Below are 20,853 nucleotides of genomic sequence, written 5' to 3'. Positions count from 1 at the left end.
AGTGTCTCTCTGACTTAGGGAGTAGCTGTAACCTCTTTGTATCTGCCTGACTGGGGGGTGCTGGGCAAAGAAGAAAGAAAACGAAGACGATCAAATACTTGTTTAAAAAGCTACACCCAGAAAAAAGGAGCTTGATGGCTTTGTGTTTGTCTGCAGTGAAGTCATGGCAACAGAGCACTCATTTAGCAAAATTAACTGTTTCCCTATCTTAAAATAAAATAAAAAAAAATAAAAATCAAATGAAAATGATGCAAGGGAACATCCTTTTATCTCAACCAAATGAGTCCATTTGTGCCAAAGCAAAGGAGTCATCCTGGGGAGTTTGCTCCTGAGAGCATGTACTTTATTAGAACAGAATGTAATAGTTGTCCCAGAGCCATAACTATAGGAGCCTGATGCCATAGGCGAGCACTTTCAGTAACAGAAAAACCAAAGCTAGCTTCCTACACCTGTATAATGTTGAGATATGCAATTTGGAGCATGATTTTAAGCTCTTGGTTGCTTGGGATTTCGGCTCAGTTAAGCTCTGGATACAGCTTTCAGAAGGGCTGTTATTTCTCTGGGGTTCCTTATGGGAAGTGCTTACTTTCAAAAGTATTTAAGCACCAAGGGACAAAAAATACTGATGCTGCATCCCTTTAGGTGTACCCAAGCCCTTGTAATAATCAGCTGCCTCCGAGTCCTTTGGATGTGAATATTCTTTGCGTGTAAGAGTCCTTTTTTGCTCTTAACTTCAGTAGTATTTGAAATAATTCTTGCACAAACCCCGGAAATAACACTTCTGTGCTACTTTTGTTTTGATTTTCACTGCCCATCTCTGGCTCTGTGGAGCAGGACGTGATGGTGAACCGCATGGTGACGGTATTGGTAGGCACGAAAGCTCGGTATCTGTCACCGAGATGCTCATATTTGGAATTCAGAAATTGTTCATCTTAATAGTGAGCATGGGCAGGCTCCGAGGACAGTATCACAACTCAGACCCGTTGCTTGAGAGGCTTGGAAAATGGTGTTTTTGTTAAGTAGTATTTTCAAATCAGATCATGTTTGATGTTGTGGCTCACTCCTAGGGATGGGACTTAGGCAATGCCGTCTAGTTTCCATGAAGCTGTCAGTGGAGATAAAGAGATTCTAGGGAACTAAGCATTATGGACCACATTTTTAGGATAATTCAACAGCTACTACAGGTGGTTGGAGCCCCATCCAGCCTGACCTTGAAACTTGTGCCTTTCCCTTGCGAGACGGACTTGAGTTTGAAGAAAGGAAATGGAGAGATGTGTAGTTGGATGAGTTTGATCAGGCAAGGAAAGTTTGGATTGTACAAGAATTTTACACCTAGGTAGATACCTTAGACATTGTTGTGGAAGTCTTCCATGTTAAAAAACAACACCTGAGGGTTTTTCATAAGGCATCTCTTTCAGGAGGGACCACGCAGGAGTAGTGGTGCTGGATTCTGCTTGTCCAATGGGGCACAGAGCCTGTGGGGCTGTGTCACAGCAACCAGCCTGAGCTCTGGCTGCTGCTTCCTGCTTGGTCCTCTTCTCTGAGGCTGGCCATAGCTATCCTTATGCTTGTTAACAGTTAGAGCAGTGCTTGCAAGCTGCCTGAAGGGAGCAAAGCAAGCTGGTGAGGGTGGGAGTGCGAATCCAAGGCAGTTGCGTGTTACATTTTGTTAGCAGCTTTTAAGAAGCAATGTTCTGACATCTAAAGCATCTTACTGGGAGGGACGGGACTCCCCAAAGAGGGATGCTGGTGAGTTAGGGAGCCCCAGCCCTGTGGGCTCAGCCCATGGGCTTAGGAAAAGCCCAAGCGGCTGCTGCCAGGAGGGTGGGAAGCTGCAGCCCACGGCATCTGTTGTGTCTGAGAGCTCTGTAAAGTCTCTCGCATCCTTCCTCAAGTTTAGTTTTCCAGTGGAGGCTGTCGCAGTAATGAGAATGTCTCCCATCTGCTCCTCACATGGCTTGGCACATTCAGCTAGAATACATATATTTTTATTATGGGGTTAGCCAGTGGTAACCATGACAATTAGACTTATCACGCAGCATTTTTTCCCCCTCCTCGAGTCGGTTTGAAATGCTGACAATTAAATAGATACAGTACGCTTTAGAGATCCATCAGTCTCTTTGTTGTCTTGACAACCGGAGTATATTTAGAAATGTAACAAGTACACGGAGTCCAATTGCACTTTTGCTAAAACATAGTTTTGTAGCTTGAGAATTTAATCTGTTATTTGTAGATCCAGGTGCTTACTTGAGCAGTGCCTGACTTTCTCTTTGGTCTGTCTGAGAAGCTGCTGCGTAGCAGTGGGGAGAGTTGGAAATAATGCCTTGTTAAACAGGGAGCTGCTGCGATGGGTCCTCATCAGACAGGGAAGGATGTGCCCACTGCTGCTGTGGGAGCAGCTCTGCTGGGTACCCTCTCCCTGTGTGCTGTGCTGCATTGGTTGCTCTAAGTGTTCAGGAGCCAACAGTACAGAAGAACTGTGTTGTTGACTGTGTATAGTGTTGGTAGACTTATCTGGTTTGCTTATAGCACCTGAGCCTTGGTTGTGGCTGGGAGCTGCTCTGTGCCACTGAAGCAGTAGCAGAGACCAAGATCACTTCTCCATATCCATTGCTCTGTCTTTGATTTGCTGGTTTGTTTGATTTTAATAAAGTATCACTACAACTGTATATATTTTGTCCTTCCCATAGTTGTTGTTTAACCCAACAGTTTTTCATCAGATTGTTGGGTAAGACTCTTAGAATTGTAGAACAAAAAGATCTCGTGCCTAAGGTTCGGATGTAGTGATGGTCAGTAGCACCCACCCTTGAACAGAGCTGTAAGACATGCTGGCAGCACCCATCTGCTGATAGAAGTGTGCTCAGCTTGAGTCCATTGCTGGGAAGCTGTACTGTTCAGGAAGGCTTAAAGGAGTGGAGCCCAACTTAAGCCCAGCTGCTGCTGCCCGTGAAACTGCCCTTTCCTGTGGTGCACCAGGTGTGACATAACATGGTAAGGCTCAAAAAGAGTAGAGGGTTGGGTTTCCCTGCTATGATTTTCCTCTTCCCATCCCGGTATTTCTTTTTAACTTAGTATCTATCAAATAACTTGAATGATTTTTTCAGTGGGTTCGCACAGCTCATTATCATTTTCTCTCTATATTTTCTTTCTTCATTTTACCAGTTTCCCAATGAAAAACAGAAAACAAACTTATATCTTCACTCCAGCTTTGTTTGTAAACTGTTGGCATGCTTTTTTCAAGTGTTTAATAGCTGCTGGGCCTTAATGCTTGGAATACAACCACTAAACCCAAAGATGCTAATGAGTCTTCAAGCATGCTTTAAATAAGTTATCCAAATCAATCTGACAAAGATAATGGTCTTCTATTAGACAATATTTAGTTGGAGGTTGGATGAACGCTAATGTTTATTGGCCTGTAGGTCTGTAACCAAAGAAAATCTGAATGACTCCATCGATTTCAGTGGAGTTCTCTCAGCTGAGGTTTCAGCAGCACTGCAAATGCAAGTTGCAATCTCTCTGAAGTTAAGTGGGGTTTTGATTTAATTTCTAAAAGCCAGAATGTCAGCAAAGAAGCAAACAGCTGGGCCCTGAGTATACCCACATCTGTAACTTTGGGTTAGCCCTTTCCCTTGCTGCCAAGTTGAGATTCCCTTGATTGGACTAGTTAAGCATCTCCCAAAGGTAGGCAGAAGGTGGAAGTGCAGGTTCTATGTGTTTGCTTTGCAGAAAATCCCAGTAGTTACGTTTTCCTCCTCTCTGAATTTGCGTGGCTGGGCAGTTGGCTTGGAGCTTGTGCTTTCGAGCTCCGGAAACACAGAACTGGTCATGCTGAATTACCAGGCTGAATTATCTCAATGTGTTCATGGCCGTGCAGCGTATGGGAGGCATGGGCCACCGTTCATCAGCTCACTCTGTGTGGGGTTCACGATTCACCATGCATTCATTTCTGGTCACATAAGGGGCATTAGTTTAAAGCAGGCTTGAGGCGTAGGTTAGGGTTAGCTATTTGAAGTTTTCAGCCTGAAAGCAACATCAAACAGGGAGCAGAAAATGTATCATGCACAGAGAAGTCTGTGGGATTTGTTTCCCTCTTTATGAAATAATAATAGTAAATTCCAAACTGTTCACATATGCTGCCTCTGTGGTCAGGACACCTGTCTGTCTTTTTGCTGTTACTTGATATGGGGTTACAGCGCTTGAAAAAATGTTAACATGAATTATTTGTCATGGCAAATATGAAAGGAATAGGCAGTGTCAGAGGAAGCAGGTCCTCAGTGGATTTCCATGTGCTTTGGGAACATCTGAAGCAACCGCTGCTGTTCTCCATCCCTCGCTCCCCTTCCTCCAGCTGCCCAGGAGGGTGAAACTACTTCCAGGCAGACCTGGCTCTGCAGCAAGGACAGGGCTTTGGGTTTGGGAGCATGGGGCAGGCAGGAGCTGCTCTGGTCCCCCACGGCAATGGGGAGAGGGGCAGAGCTGCACTGAGCCATTGCTGACTGTTGCCAGTATTTCCATCTGGGATGGAGATGAAAGGAAATGGCAAATGCAAGAGTAGGCTCAGCTGTCAAAATGCTGGAAGTATGAAAGGCTGCTGGTTAAGCACAGCAAGCAGTTTTCCCTTTTGCATTGGAGGCACCTAAAGGAAACCAGGGAAGCAGGCAGAGGCAGGATTTGGGCTGTCCCACCCTATCATTTGTTTTTACTGCAACTGATGTGTGTTTAGTGCATCCCACCTCCCCTTTAGCTCTTCTTGGTGCCCACACGGCACAGGCAGCACCGTGGGTGAGTCACATTGACCATAGCAGGAAGAGGCATGTCTGGCCAGGCTTTGAAAAAGATGGTGTTACCTGGAGCCCTTACGTCAATGCCTTTCACCAGCTCTACCTTGATTTAAAACAAGTAGCTTCTCTTTCAAATGAACCTCAGTTACTCTGTTGCTTGCTCAGATTTGATCTGTCTTGCCAATGCGTGAAAAGCCCTTATATGGATCAAAGCAGGGACAGGCTGACATGGAGTTATATCAGAGGAAAAACAGTTGTGATCCACTCTGCTAGGGAGGGTGGCAGGCTCACAGGCCCTTCTGGGGCTGTTTTCTTTGTGAGGGGTCACTGCCAGCTCGATCTGCTCTCTGCTTTTACTATGAGCAAAAAGGTTCATTCTGACCTTTCTGTTTCCATCTGCAGAGGTCCCTTAGAAGAAGCTGTCTGTACGTCTGTCTCAGTGTCTGACGGGACTGCTGTGCTTCCAGGTGAGGAGTGGGTCACATCTTGGGGCCTTTGCAAGCAACTGAGTTTGGGCAGAGCGTGAAGACCCTGGCACTGCATTTGCCAGGTATAATCTGGTCATTCGGCAAATGACAGGCAATTCTCCAGAGCCTGTGGTGATAGAAGCCAAGAGACTTGAGGTGGTTGTGCTATTTCTAGGTCCAGGTCTGGACCTGTGATGTGATGATTAAATCACAGTGAGAGTGAACCTTTAGGTGAGAGCGGGGGTGCTGCTTGTTTTTCCTGCTGTGTCATTAAATGGTAGTGCCCTTTCATTCTGCCCTTTCAATAAGGCAGTCCGCATCCTTCCTTCCTTCTTTTCACCCTCTTCTTGCTTTTTTGTTTTTTTTCCTTGTTACTTTTTTTTCCCTCTCTTATAAATTATAGCCAGCTAGAGATGAGATCTCAGCATCCTGTTTACTGTGAACAGTTGGGGGCATTAATAAATGTTGAAGGAAGAAGACAGACAAAGGATTAATAAGCAGAGGACAGGAGATTAATAGCAAGAGAACAGAATTTGGTTCAAGGCCTGGTCTTCCCAGTTGCTGGGTTATTGAAGATTAATGGCAGCACTTCTGCTATTCTCACTCTCTCTGCGGCAGCTTTCCCGTCTAAGCTTAATAGACTGTCCCAATGTCTTGCTGTAAATATGAAACCCATGGAGAAGCCCACCCTTGTAGACTGTTGACTAAATGAGGTGGTATTAGGTTTGCTCTCTACCGAAAGCTTAAGGAACAGCATCAATATATTTGTGAATTTCGAAGTCAGATGTTCAGGTGCTCACAAGTCCTCTCAGAACAAAAATGTATCATAAAATGCATCTTACCAAGCAGGCTGTCTCCGACAAATTGTGTTGTTTCTTTTTATTTTTACCATGTACCCTATTGAAGAGATTGATTTCTCTTCTCTTGACTGTTTTTTTCAGCTTTGTTCCAGTGGAAAATTGGGCTCTTGTCCTATTGCATCCAGCCTCTCATTAGACTTTGTTAGACATTAGATCACTGTAGGAAACCCTAACTTTGGAAAGAACGTTTCTGGTTAAATCTTCTCGAGTGATGGAGAGCATCAGACTGCATCACTGAATGCCTTCATGCTTGTAGAATTGTGTCATGTGAAAAAGGTCAGCCTCGTACTCCACCCCATAGGAGGCTCATGCTGCAGAGTCAAGTGCTGCAGTAGTCCTTGGGCATCTGCCCTCAGATATCTTCACAGTCTTCAGAGATGTTCCCAAGCTCTTCTCTCCTTGCCTGGGGTTGTATCAATATGTAGTTATATAACCATTTGGGTAAGGAAGCAGTGATGTTCAGGTAGTTACGGAGGAAAACTAAAAACAGAACTTCATGCAGCAACAACTGAATTTCTTTACCAAGGAAGAAAGTCTGTGCAGTGTTCCACTGTCCCTGTAATGAAGCTCTTCCCATCTTTCTCTGCTATTACATTTGGTGCCCTTGGCGTTTCAGAAGTTAATTGATTTGTCCGTATTACGATTCTCCCTTTAATTTTATTTGTGTAAAGAAGAACATGCACTAATCTTTCTCCAGAGAAATGTTGCAGTCTTTGAACGTTGGCCCCGGGTCTGCTGCGTTCCCTAATGAATCTAAGCAGAGGGGCCTGGTTCCCACACGCTCCAGCCCTGACATACACATACTTGTACACCCACATGCCTGCTCTGGGCTGAACCCGGCCGCCTGCCCGCTCGCTGCCTTGGGATTTACATTGGCAGCACGGGAACACATGGCAGGGGGGTGCTCAGCAATAGATTTGGCATCAAATTAGGATGAGAAAGGCTGTAACCTCCTTATGGCAACGTACCCCAGGCTGGGTTAACGTGCTGCTCCAGGAGCCTGGATTCCTGTGGGCTGTTAACTAATGTGCTGGGCTTCCTCCACAAGGACCCAAGCTAGCAGACAAACACCCAACACTGAATTACTGTCTGGAATGCCACCGGCTGCCAGATCTTTGATAGCTTGTTTTTAATGAAGATTCCTCCTGTAATTCCTAGAATATCTTGCAATGCAAAAAAAAAAAAAATGAGCTGTGTGTTTTGCTGTGGGCTGAATTTTTCCTGCTCTTCACAGTTCCCTCCATGAAACAGAGAGGAAAGGGAGGGGGGAAGCAGCTGACTGCGTTTTTGTTGTTGTTTTTCTATTTGACTTCTGCAAAACATGCGGCGATCAATCGCTCGCAACTAACAAAATGTTTTTGTTTCTCTTTGCAAAAGCATATGGGAACTGCAGGAAAAGCATATGGGTGTTTTTAGGAAAACATATTGGTGAATGGACAAATTATAGCAGTGCCAATATGCTTTGGATGTCTGGCTAGACCACTACTACTACCACACTTACTGGCATGCATACCCATCCACAAGATTTCCAGCGTATGAGTGGTATGTGGCTGCTCCTGGGGGAAAGGCAGGCTGTGCTGGAGCAGCCCCATGTTAAAGCAGCATCGTGATCCATCTTCAGCATGCGTGACTGCTCCGCCATGGCCCAGTCTGGCCTCACTGCTCTGTTTATGACAGCATATCCATTCTTTCACAGTAGACTGAGCCCAGAGCTCCACTTGCAGCCAGCTGTAAGTAATGGTAACGGTAACCATTTTTCTTTCTAAAGCCCTTGACTGCAGTCGTAATAACACCTGAGCATCTTGCAAATGGGCTAGGCAGCTTCAGGTTTTCTCCTGCTCCTCTGGCAGGCCATTCTTCACTAGCTGGGGCTTTGCTTTTAATTTCTCCATCACCTGCCTTACTTTTGAGGAAATGCAAAACATTTGCATTGCTTATGCACCCAGTGTGCTGTTGTCTGTCGTGCTGAGCAGTCAGGGAAGGGACCCATGAGATGATGGGTCACAGTTGGGTCAGTATTGCCCATATTCTCACCTGGCTTGAGAGATGTGGACAAATGAAGGGGCAAAACTCCCAGAGACTGATGGGGATGAGTGAGATGCACATTTGGGCAGTCATTTGAACGTGGCTATGTTTGTTTTGCTTGTCATCCTCTGCTCTCAGATAGTCTGAGTGGCAATTCAGTTCCTTTTAGCGTTCTTTTCCTTTTGCCAGCTTCGGGATGATTTGCTACTGAGTAATTTTACATTATTTAATGTAGCCACTTTTCTTATAGCTCTTTTGTTCCATGAGGCAATTCCCTATTTTATTATGCAAACAGTACATTAAGATCCTTGCGGGCCAAATTCCCAGCAGTGCTGGAGATGGTGGCAGGGACGTGGGTTATCTCAGAAGTAACGATCCTCTCCTCTAGAAGCGTTCTTAGAGTTCTTCTTTAACTGCATTTGATATTACACACAGGGTGTTTTTTGTTGTTGTTGGGTTTTTTTTGTTGATTTTTTTCCCCCCAAACCCAGTACTTCCTAAATGTTACAGAGCTCAAAAAAAATACACCGTATGCCTTGTCACAATATTTAATACAGAGTGCTATTTACAGTAATGAATCAAAATGTCAGTTTTTAAAATATGAACTGTCAGAGTGTTCCTACTTTGCAGAAAACTTTGATATGACAGTTTGTTAATCATATGACTATTACATCAAATGTGTCTCCGAGTACTTTTGCTCAACAAAGTCTTTTTTATTCCTCGCCATCCCTTTTCACTGGTAATTCTGGTAGGGCTGTTTGATTGAATGCACTTTGATTAGAGGTCTGAGAAACCCAGAGCTGAATGCTTTTGTGTATTGATGGTAGGATGCATCAGCATGTTTTCTGATGCTGATCGTGGTCACCTAGTCCTGCAGGTGGTACAGGCAGATTTGGATCACCCTCACCGCATTTCCCAGTGGCTGCCCCAAGCCTGCTGTATTGGAGAGGCTGGGGATGCTCTAATGTTGATATATGGCTGTTAGGTGCACATGGGATGTGGTCGTGGAGATTACTCAAACTACTGGGTTTCTTGATGACAATGAGGGGGAGTGTATGTAGATGACTGTGCTTTAGAAGCCATCCTTGGGAGGGGATGCTGGTAGAGGTCTGGATGGGCTGGAGGTCATCCAGACACGTATGATTCTGCCCCTATGTCTTTGTGTCACATTGCCTGGGGCACCAAGTGGATTCCTAGGGCTCTTTCATTCTGTAACTCCCACAGGTGCAGCATTTCTGACATGGAGTTGGCTCAACATAGCTATGGCAATAGGAAGAATCTAAAAAAAGGCAAAAGTAATGTATCAGCAGTGCAGAAAAGGCTCAAAATCAAACAGGAGTGGTGGATGTGGTGGCAGTGCCCATGAAATGGGGATGCTGTAACCCACCCCTCAGCTGGGGAACGGGACCACCAGTTGGCATCAGACTGTATCTCTGTTACCTTCATTGGGTGAGTTCTGCTTCTTGCTGCCCTCCCTCATCCCGCTGAAGGAAATCGATTATTATGCAGTTTTCATTTTAGGCAAACCACATTCGTGGCGCGACGCTTTTTCTTTTATTATCACTCCAGCAATGGATGGAAGAGGAACTCTAACAGATGTATGATTAGCAGGGCATGAAATTAAAAATGTTTGTGTACAACGGAAAGGTTGTTTACTACCAAATTCCTCATTTGAAAATTAAGCGATACTAAGATTGGCCGTGAGATTCTGTAGCAGGGACACAGCCCTGTTTGCTCCGCGTCTTCCAGCGGCATCAGCAGAAAAGTATCACTGTTTTAAAAGTTACCTTTGTTTTAAACGAGAAAAATAATGCAGCTGAAAGGTCAGTCCCCACCTTTGGAGGCAGATTATCTCAGAGCTTGTTCTCCTGCTCTGCCACCAATGGTGTCAATTCAGGAAAACATTTTGACTGATGCTTTAGCCAAATTGACTAGGGCAAATAGAACGTTTTCTATCAAAAATCCTTTGTAAGGAAAATAGGGTTTTGATTGAATCATTCTGAGTGTGGGTGTGTACATGCATGAAGCGCGTTTGTTGTCAAAGTGATGAAAATTCTACGTTTGGAGTCCTTGCTGCAGCACACCAGGGTTAGTGCAGGGCTGTGGTCCATCCCAGCCCTGTCCCACAGTCTTTTGCCAAACTGCAGTAGCCCTGGGCTCCCCTATATGTCTATGTGCTGGTGCACAGCATCACACTGGTCTCTTGTTTTTGTAGCCTATGTGGGCGTTTTGGAAACTGGAAATAGTGTCAGCCCCAGGATGGCTGTTTTGCATGGTTGCTTTCAGATCTTGGTAATAAAAACAACATCTATAACAAAAATAACCATGAACGTTCAGACATTTGTTTGTTTGTTTGTTTGTTTTTATAAACATGCTGTCTTTTTCCCACCAAAAGTGTTGTTTTTCATGCTAATGAAATATTTAGTTTCAGAAAAGGATCTTCTTTCACACGAGTCTTGTCTGTGATTTGTGATTCTCAGTTCTAGCTGCTCATTCACAACCTTCTTTGAAAAATTAGTCACGAATTTTGAAAGAGCTGGGTTTAAGAACTGTATTGGAGCCACATGGTGCCATGCTGTGGAGTTAAACCTGCTCCTACCTAGGGCTGACCATTTCCTGGAGATGCTGACTATCACACCTACCTCCTTCTATACTTTCTGGCCTTTGTGGCCAAGTTCAAGGCTGATGCAGGTGGAAGCTTTCAGGTCTGCTTGTGTGCGAAGCTTCACCTGGCTGAGTGTTTGCAGGACAGCAGCGAGATGAGTTCTGCACTCTGAGCCTGCATGGAAATGAGCAGAAAATAGGAAGAGGGCTGAAAAATTGTTCCCTTGCTCTGGGAACAGTTGAGACAGAAAATTGCTTCCAGGATTTCTTTGCTTTTCCACAGAGGGTAATCAGCCCGTGTAATTCTCTGCCATAGGAAATACTGCCTGAATCTACTACGCAATGACAGAGAGCGAAGTTAGATAGCAGCTTGAGGACCAAAGGCACTGCAGAGCAGGGACAGTCCCTTACCCCTTTATCTTTGGTGTGGTGGCTGCTATATATGTAGTAGGATTTCACAGTGATGCAACTAATATGGCAGAAAATTGCACATGGGTTTAGGTTCCTAGTACACAGTTGGGCTGTGTTCTCCAGTTTGGTTTTGTTTGAGTGAAGCAAAGCAAATGCACGGTTTTGCTTCTCAGAGAAAAGTTATTGGAGGCTCATAATGAAGGTTAGGAAACTAGCCTCTGAGAATTGGATGCATGAATCTGCTTTATGCTCATGAAAATCCCTCTTTCACTATGTTTTTGCTTTGTTGCTTTTTTCTTAAGATGCTCAAAAGTGCAATGCTGCTGTGTGATCCGTACACAGAGTATTTGGATAGCATGGTTGTTAACAGGAATGAAAATTAAACCTTGTGAGTGGCTTTGTAGCTGAAGTGCCTGTCGTCCTGCAAGGGTTCAGCTGCCCTTCTTTATACCGGTCTTCTCCTGTTGGAAATATCTTACTGTCTATTATTTTCTGGCCTTTAAAGGAGCCCGATTGAATGCCCACTGCCCTCAAAATTCATACTTTTTGCTCTTGTAAATGCTTAGCTCTAGGGCCCACAGGGAGGGATGCTAATGGCTGCGTCCTGGGTGCTTTTCAAGCTCAGAATTCTACTTTTGCTTCCCTTCTGAAACCTGCAGTCTCATTCTCCAGGAAAAAAACCCACACATTTTAAGCTCTTTTTCTTTTTTTTTTTTTCTTTTTCTCTTTTCCCCCCTTAGGCATGTTTGTACATGTCCCAAGTAGCTTCCCTTAGAAATTGAGGTCATCTTTGAAACACGTGGGCAATGCATGAAGGGCAAAGCTGTGGCAAAGGGATGGGACTGCAGTCTTTGGAAAGGAATTAAATCCACGCACAGGTGTGGGCCTGCCATTTGTGTGTGCCCTGCATACACATTCTGTGGTAAAGCAGAGATCATTTACCCACAAGCAAAGCTACTTGCTGGGATGAAGTCATCAGGGTTCAGTTATTAAAGCAATATCGAGGCACATCCACATACAGGAGAGCACTAAGGAATGGTGGATTTCACCTTTCTCCTCTCAGATCGTACTTTGGCCTCTCATAGGCCACGGTCCTGCTCGCAGATGGAAGCAGTCCTCAGCTCTTGATAATACAGGCAGAAATTGAATCTGATGCCTCGGGCCTTTCTGCACAGGGGAAGTGTTGCGAAACAAAGCCAGGGTGTGAATTTGAAGTGCAATAGCTATTCCGAGCGTACTTCTCATGTGGGCAGTCTTATTCTGCTCCGAGAGGGCCTTTGTGCAGTTCTGCTTCATCCAGTGCCAAAGGCACTCTCAGTGCAGCAAGAAGAATGCCCACACAGGGAGCGAATGGCTTTTCCAGGCTATTTCACCATGCTGCGGAGTCCCAGGAGATGTGCATGGTTTTATGTCCCCATGAATGTTTCAGGAGCTTCCCCTTCCACCAGGCTTTTGCTGGGGAGCCGTGCTTTGGGATGGACCATTGGAGGAGCTGTGTCTTCTGGACCCTTCTAGGCAAGCTCTTTTTCCTGAAGGTATGGGACTGAACTCAGATCCCTGAGGTCTTGGGCTCCCCTGGCTGATGCTAGAGCTGCAGTTCAGTATTGCCCATCACTGCTTTTGCCTCTTGCCATGTATCCTTACTGCCTGTGTGAGATCACATCTGTGTTTACATATTGTACCTTTACATATACAAAATCATCAAGAAAACCAGTGCATAGAGTATGAACATTATCTGAATACTGCTGAACATGGGGAAAAAAAAAGGCCCATCTGTTCTACAAAGAGGCAGTGTAAAGAGCAGGCTCTGTGACTAAATAAATTCACATCTGTTGAGCAGAACCATCAAATGGCGAGCAGAGGGGCCTAATGTGAATCACATGTTGAAACCACAAGTATGAGTGAGATGAGCTGCAAAAGAGAGAGCCTGGAAGTGTTGATCCATGTGAGCAACTGTTGGTTTCTCTCCTTATTCTCCTTCCCTTTCCCAGTTTCCTGAGTAAGTGATATAGCATCAAAAAACCCCCACACAAACAGCCAGCCTTGTGCACGTGCGTACGCACATCTTTGTGCGTGCACTTATATTCCTTACACGATTAAATATACTGCGTTGAGCCATTAAATCACAACTTCAATTGGAAGTCAGGAGAGTGATGAATTTTAGAGGGGGCTGCAGAGAAGAGAGGGCACAGCTGGCTGTGCTTTAGCAGAGAGAGCAGGTGAAGCTGGTCCCTGGTGGTTGCTTCACCAGAATGGCTCTGAGGTCACTTGCTCTAAAAAGGCACTTGCTTAGTAGTGATTCTTCAGGGGGATGTCTGCAGCATTGTCATCACAGGGGACCTGATGACAGCAATGTAGAAACTTCAAAGCGTAGGTTATGCCTGCATAAGCTCAAGCTAATTTCAAAATACAATCTTTGTACCGGTCTTACTACACTGCATCGTTCCATGGATCAATTTACTTTGCTGCTTAGGTTTTCCCCTCAGCATTTTAAGTCGTGCAGAAACAAAGAGCAGCTCAAGTTTCCTTATTGGTTGTGTTTACAGTTTATTTTCTTTTTCTGTGCCAGGAACATATCAATACAATTGCAAAACATAGTGTTTTAATGACCTGAGGCAGCAGTTTCTAACTCAAAAACAAGAAAGCTTTGGGGATGTGCGCACAGCCCAGGTACCTCAGCTGCGTTATTTGGTCTCTGTAGCCCCTTACAGAGTCCATCTAGAGGGGCTTGGATCTTCTCTCCCACAAGATGCTGAGAGAAGGAATGTGCAGTAATTTTAATATCAAAGATGGTTTCTTGTTGCTATCCTCTCTTTTGTCTTAAATATTTTGCAGTATACGAGGCTGGACTTGTAGGAGCAAAGAGTAGTGATAGATAAACCACAAGACATGCTTTGCACGCCATGAGCCATGCTCATGCAGATCACCATCTTTGTGAGCTCTGCAGGAGTACTCTGGAGGTAATGAGGCACTCTGAGGAGCTGGTGGGGTTGAAGATCCTTGTGGAATGGTTGAGGTGTTGGGTTCTTCCTTTCTTCAAAAAATACCCCATGGTCACAATCCACTTCCTTATTTCCATGCTGACTGAGAAGGCACTGTGAACTTAGAGAAGCTTTCTGAGGACTCAAGTTTGAGCCATTTGATCCTAGGGAACCAAGATGGCCAGTTCAGTTTCAATACTCTCATCACAACAAGGCTTCATGCTGACTCCTGGGAAGGGGAACAAAGGACTGGTGTGGTTGACTAAAACCAGAAGGCACCAATGGCACGGTGGTGGAGCTACTGGAGTTACCTTTTTGAGATGATGCAATCATTCAGCAACGCTGCAAGGCCAGAGTGGCTGCCTGGCTAAGTCAGTTAGCTCCATTGCTGGCACTGTGGATTGCATATGGGAGTTATCTCCCAGAGCTTTTTACATGGCAGTTCTTGAGTGAACAGACTCAGAGCTGATGTGGAAGAGCAAGTTTACTTGGTTGGTGCTTGGTAGTTTGAAGAGTTGGAAAGAAGAATCGAAAGTCAAATCCCAACCACTTGTCTTTAGTCACCACTTTCTATTCAGAGCAGAACTAATGCCCTCCAGTTACTACAAGAGTGCTTTATCTTGGTGTGCTCCAAAGTGTCAGCTCTCTTGGCTCTGTTCTTAATATTCTTCTTGACTCACTGTCCCATGGTTACAGATCATCCCTCTTTGAACAGCCATCTTCTCAAATAGCTGTAGGTTGTGCTTACCGCAAATAGCACAAGGTAGTTCACATCACTTCACTTCTCTTCCTATCCATGTGTCCATGGACAGTCAGGAGCTTCACAGGTTTGTGCATCATCTCAAAAGATACCTTTTATTCTCCTATGTGCTGTCTTTCTTTGAAAGGACAGTACACTTTGGAGTGTACTGTGGATGCCAGGTCGAATTCAGGTCTAGTGTGCGCCATCATTACAAATAAGCAGATTGCATGACAGGAGAACCCTGTCAGAGCCAGACACCACTGTCCAAACGACAAAATAAAGTGCCAGAGATGTACATGGTGGATAAGGAGATTCAGCTGGAGAGCTGGAAAAAATGTGTTCACTTGGAAAATAGTACAACGTGTGAACAAGTCGCTAGAGTTGATTCTTCATTTTGGAGATTTTCAAGGGCAAAGCTACGATGTGAATTATCTACTGGTAAGTCGAGCTTTATCTAAAAGCAGGACTCAACAGCCAGCAGAGATGCTCTTTCTTTCCTGAGAGTACTGGGAGCTGTCAGTTTCTTAAAGAACATACTTCTATTCTTTAGTTTTGTTTTGTGTTGCAAAAGGGAGATGGGAATACATTAGGGTGCAGGTGTCTTGAGAATATCAAATCACCCGTTGTTTTGAAACTTAGAAAAACATAGTCTTGTTCTGACCTTTTGCAGAAAGGAGTGTGAGTATTCCTTTTTCTACAGTTTTCAGGCACTCAACTGTCTTGCTTCCATTAGCGATCTCTCTGCAGCACCAGTTCCCAGCCATCTGGTAGCAATCACTCTTCCTTAGATTAGTATATAGGATTTTCCATAGGAAAAAGACTATTTCCCTTGATTATTTGCAAGGTGCCACAGGCTGAGCTGCCCAGAAATGAGGCACAGGTTGATGCAGTGCGCAGGGGTGAGGAGAAAGCATCCGAGGATTTGTTGTAATGGAGGCTGTGACTTCAGGACAGCTTGGAAACTGGGCAGGAAAGGTTAAGTGGATCAGGCAGGAGGGAAAGAAATCAGGGATTAAGGATTTTGGTCCTGGGCACAGTTCCTGCCCATGAACTGATTTTTAGGCTTAACAGTTTCAAAGTCTGGCTTCTACTACTGGCTCCTTGAGGTTGACCCACAAGAGGGTTTGTTGTGGCACTGACTCTACACTTGCATCCCTGTTGAATATGACCCCTGCAGTGCCCATATTCTGGGCCGCATCTTCTCTCCCATTCACAGAAATCCTCTCCACAGCTTGGGCTGTAGACTGCAAACTGCGGACATGTGCTCTTCCAGGGATGGTAGCAGCTGACTCTTCTTGCAACCACATCTATTTTAGAAAAGAAATGCAGTGCAGGGAGCCTGCCATAAATCACAGCTTACCTGCATCCACACAGCCTTGCTGGGTTGAGCCTCACGCTCTGCTCTGTTGCCATGTTCATTTTGTATCAGTTTCCTCCCTCTCCTGGGCTCAGATCCCTGCTGTTTCTCCCCAGGCAGAGACATAAACACACAGCTCTCTGTAAAGCTAATACAATTATCTGTGTGTAAATACACTGCCACGGTCCCATTTGGTCCCACTGGGGTCCTGTTGATATCTCACTGCTGAGCTGAATGTCAGTTCTGCTCTGTTCCTTCTTGTTTACAGGCAGCATCAGCATCCAAACTGCCTGGATTTGCACTGAAAGCTTTAACCTTGCCATCTTTATGTTGTCCTGGTTTCTTTTCTCATACGTGGGATCTTCTTGATAGGCCTGATTCCATTGTGTGCCCACTGGCTGGGTGCACAGCGTGTTGCTTGGCAGTGCACTGCTGACCTTGTTGGCTTTTTTTTTGGCAGAAAGATCTTGAGAATAAATGGTGTGCAGGAAAACAGTATTTCTATAAGGGAGCTCATGGTCTGAGATTCCCAAAAATAACCTCTCTGCATCATTCTGCCAGTTCTTTTGCTGTTCCTATTAATGCATTTCCTCTCTTGCACGTGAAATTCTCAAGCATCCATCTAAAACTTTTCTTTGCGGTGCAGCAACACCCTCACAAACATGTAGGTCATGCTATCAGGAAGAAAAGCTCAAGGACTGGAAGAAGTTTTTCTATCTCGGAGCTACCTCCTGGCTCAGCTCCAAAGGTTCAACCACAAACTTTGCTGTATTTGAGTAAACATTTTGGACTGGCCACCAGGTCTGCCTCCTCCATTGCAATTGCCCTGGGGTTCGTTGTGAACACAGGTAGCTGAGGCCATGGATTAACATTTTGTCTAATATAATTGTGTTTGGAGTTGCTGAGGACTCTCATTCCACAGGAGTCAGGAATCAGCTGCTCTCTCGTGAAATTGTAATGTGGCCATTAGAGTTGTATTAGATCGGATAGATCTATGTATCTCCAGGGAGTCAGTACTATCTCTTTGTTTCAATGCACATGGGCCAGTCAAGTTCAATTTATTAGGTTTTTAGAGCCTAGTTTGTCATCCAACACCAGGATGTGACATGGCTGTAAAAGGAAGATCTTGTTAATCAGCTTTTATGTGCGTGTTTTGCAGCAGCAGTCAAATTCAAATAGCCTGCATCTAATCCCAAAACTACTAATGCAATTATATTGGGAAAGAAAAGACATTTTATGTTTAGTTTGCCCTTCTACCTTTCCCACAGTTGCAGCTGATGCAAGAGAAACAAACCATAAGAAACTTAAAGAAAGGGGAAGTTTTCAGTTGATGCCAACCTTGCCCCAGCAGCAGGATTTTGGGGTAAGATGGAAATCAGTGTGGGTTGGTATCTGCTGACTTCAACCTGCAGCAGGCAGCACAGTAGGAATGATCCTTCCAGCAGGTCTCTTGCTATCCCCACCGTGGACTTAATGTCTTCCTGTTATGTCTGCTTAATACTGTAAAAGTTGTAGTGGCTTAGTATGCAAAGCAAAAATCGAATCCCCAACTACTGTGGATCTGCTGGCAGAAAATGAAGCGTGGGTGCGGCTGTGCTAGAAAAAATTGTTTTCCAAGTATTTGTTACTTAGAAGAAAGGGCTCACACCGTATTCAAGAACTGTACTGCTGCAAACCCTTTTGAGTTCAGATAAAGCCGGTGCTGCATGTCTTGGGTCTTAAGAGTGTTGGTAATTGACTTTGGAAGGGATCTCTGGAGGTCATCTGGACCAAGCCTTTGCTCAAAGCAGGGAGGACTTTGAATTTCAATCTGGTATTCTGAAAGATCCCATGAAAATTGATTGAAGCTGTTAAAGCCGGAGTGAGATGATACTAGATTATATGATTCGAGGAATAATTCAGTACAGACAGTGCTGTAACTGGGTTTCTTTCACCTTTAATTCCTCTGATTACATTAGTGATGTCCCACAGCAGGAAGCTGGTGAATGCTTTCAGCCCTATTTAACTGAAGAAGAGACTTCAATTTATTTTGATTTCACTTTATTTTGAGCTGAAGATACGAAACACAGCCTGATCCAAGCAATTGGAAGAAACTCCAGTGCTGGGGGGAGAGAAAGGTTTAAATTTACTTCAGCTGACACCTGCTGTAAATGGCAGCGCAAAACATCAACAGACATCCAGAAGTGGTGCAAAATGTATGCAAGGAAAGACGTTTAATCTCAGGGAGAGTATCTGCCATGTGGGGTTGGAGTCTGTGTGCATTAAGTCTTTCCATATGGTCAAGAAGGCAATCACTGGGCTCAGCCAACTTCTGCTAATTGCTCCGGGTCAGTTCAACCCCATACAACAATCCCAGTGCTGGAAGTTTTCTTGTGGTTTTGCCATTCTCCTGGTTGCTGATGTGATGTTTGAGGACTCGAGTCAGTTTGCTGCTGGGAGGTTCTGAGGGAGGAGTGGAGCTGCTTGGGGCAGGTCTTAAATTTTGCGAGATGTTGTGTAGATCAGCAAGAATTAGGGGAGTTTAAAAGGGATCATGGTTTCCCCAAATCACATAATTTTGCCTGTGATGTAAAATTGATGAAGATAAATAGTTCCATATGGGAAAGACGTCCCAAGAGGCCTTAGGCTGAGTTTGTAAGTAGCTACGGAGCTTCCTTTGTTTGGTTAAAGACCTCTAATGAGACCAGAATTTTGACATTATATCCCCTTTTGGAGGCCACAAGAAGCCGGAAAGCTTCATGGCTAGAGATCACTGGCTCTGAGTGGAGAAATAAATTCGCTTAACATTCAAAGTGGAACGAGGCCAAGGGAAACAAGCAGCTTTGGGAATTTATAAAGAGCAAATCTCTTTGGTCAGCCTCAATTACTGCTTTAGGCTAATTAGTGAAGTGGAGGTGATAAGGACGAAGCAAAGAACTGTAATTTAGCACAGCATTTGGGCCCTGCTTTTGGGAATTTCAGGAAAAAGAAGGAAAAAAGACATGCGTAGGTCAGAAATGCCCACTTTTTTTGATTGCATCTCTCATCAAAAGGGGCAAAATTTGGCACCGTTTTGCCTCAGGAAGGGCGTCCCCTTGGTTCAGTACGAGAACTCAGCTGGAAGATGAAGACTCTTCAAGTCCTGTTGTGTTGATGGAAGAGAAAGGAGGGCGTGGAGATTACAATCTGCCTTTCTACACATGGCTCCTGTTGAGATGAGGTCTACCTGTCCAGGGAAGATGTCTTGGTTCTGTCCCTGAATAGTATCAGAGAGAAGCTGCTGAAGAGCTGCAGAGAACTGACCTCCCCATGGCTTCTCAGCCCTGTGGCCTTCAGGCTGATGCATGAGTGGTACAAGGAATCTGAACCAAGCTGGTGGATTAGGAAAAAGTAGACAGAGCAGACTGTCTGGAAGAACAGACTGTTGTTGCTCATTTTATGTTAAGCACTGTTGCTACCCACTATGAAGCATTAGCTTAATTAACTCGGGGACAAATTCTTCTGTCTTGGCAAAGTCCATCAACATCCAAGGAGTATTTTGTCCGTGTTATAAATATGAAAATGAAATGAAGATTTATTTGGGTACAATCTAATCATGGAAAAGCCTGTCTCACAGACGAATGAACTAACAACTTCCCGATAGACAAATGGGTACTCTACTCTTTCATTGTTTCTGATCTGAGGCTAAATTGACTTGGTAGCCTCCTCGTATTACCTTTGCTTCTCAAAGGTGAGTGACATCCTGTAATTAAAAGCAAATTAATCCAAGCACTTATGCACACCTTTAAAACAAACAAACAAAAAACAGACAGTAAACCTTGTCAGGCTTTTATTACTTTCTGGTGTTATCCTCTATTGGGATTCCAAGTCTGATGATTGTAGATGGTGCAGTCTCATCATGGGACTCCAGTTCCTCTGCTGCCGTGTGTTCCTTTATGGTTGGAATTTTTCTGGACTTATGGCATTAAGGTTGTTCTTATGGTATAATCAGAGCACATGGGTTTCCCTTATTTATGCACTGCGATTCCAGTCTTTGATCTTAATGTTATTTATCATGGTTAGTTTGGTCTTATACTCTACCTCCAAAAGTAGGCAGTGACTAATGCTTCCAAGGAAGGAAGGGTAACAGAACCTCAGGAAGCCACAGCTGAAGTTGGTGTGGTTTTTGCCTTTGATGTTATTCGTCCTATTACTCTTTCCATGCTAAGTTTCCATTCTTGAGAAAATGGTCGAATGGTAGCATCCATCACCTCACTAAAGGTTGCTGAAAGATTGAAGAGAGTTCAGAGTAAATACATATGAGTGAATTAAGAGAAGTCTGTTCTAACCAGTGACTTTAACTAACTGTTACTTAATTTAAATGTTATGATTTGATTTCGCCAAAGACCTGGATGTGTTCTGTGAGGATCTGCATGCAGAAGGGAGGTAGGAGTGTAGCAAAATTCAATTCTTGGAGGTGGAGCTGGATAAATTTAAGCCAGACAGAAAGGAGAATCCATAATGTTGGTGCTTGATTGCTTGCCCATATAGTTTATTGAGTGCAGCGGTAGATTCTCCATTACACGCTTTCTTTCAGAAGGATTCAGTCCCCTGCATTGCATTGCATTGCTTGGGGCCTTTTACCCGAGGCACAAAGTCACATGCCC

General features: G+C 44.5%; 1 protein-coding gene across 3 annotated transcripts in view; it reads left to right on the top strand.

Moving 5' to 3' along the window:
* Nucleotides 1-20,853, top strand: part of LPP (LIM domain containing preferred translocation partner in lipoma) — a 274,991-nt gene that overhangs the window by 55,523 nt on the left and 198,615 nt on the right. For 2 of the 3 annotated variants that reach the window (XM_085513626.1, XM_015871614.3), the window contains exon 3: nt 5,184-5,248. The exons of the other annotated variant lie outside the window; for it this stretch is intronic. The gene's annotated coding sequence lies outside the window, so the exon portion shown is untranslated. The remainder of the gene's footprint in view (nt 1-5,183; nt 5,249-20,853) is intronic. 3 annotated transcript variants of the gene reach the window in all.

The sequence above is a fragment of the Coturnix japonica genome, chromosome 12 (genome assembly GCF_054131305.1).
Source record: "Coturnix japonica strain WE chromosome 12, WE-NBRP24, whole genome shotgun sequence".
Taxonomy (NCBI): Eukaryota; Metazoa; Chordata; class Aves; order Galliformes; family Phasianidae; genus Coturnix; species Coturnix japonica.
The sequence above is the reverse complement of the archived record's forward strand: the minus strand, read 5'-3'. Positions and strand labels throughout refer to the sequence as shown.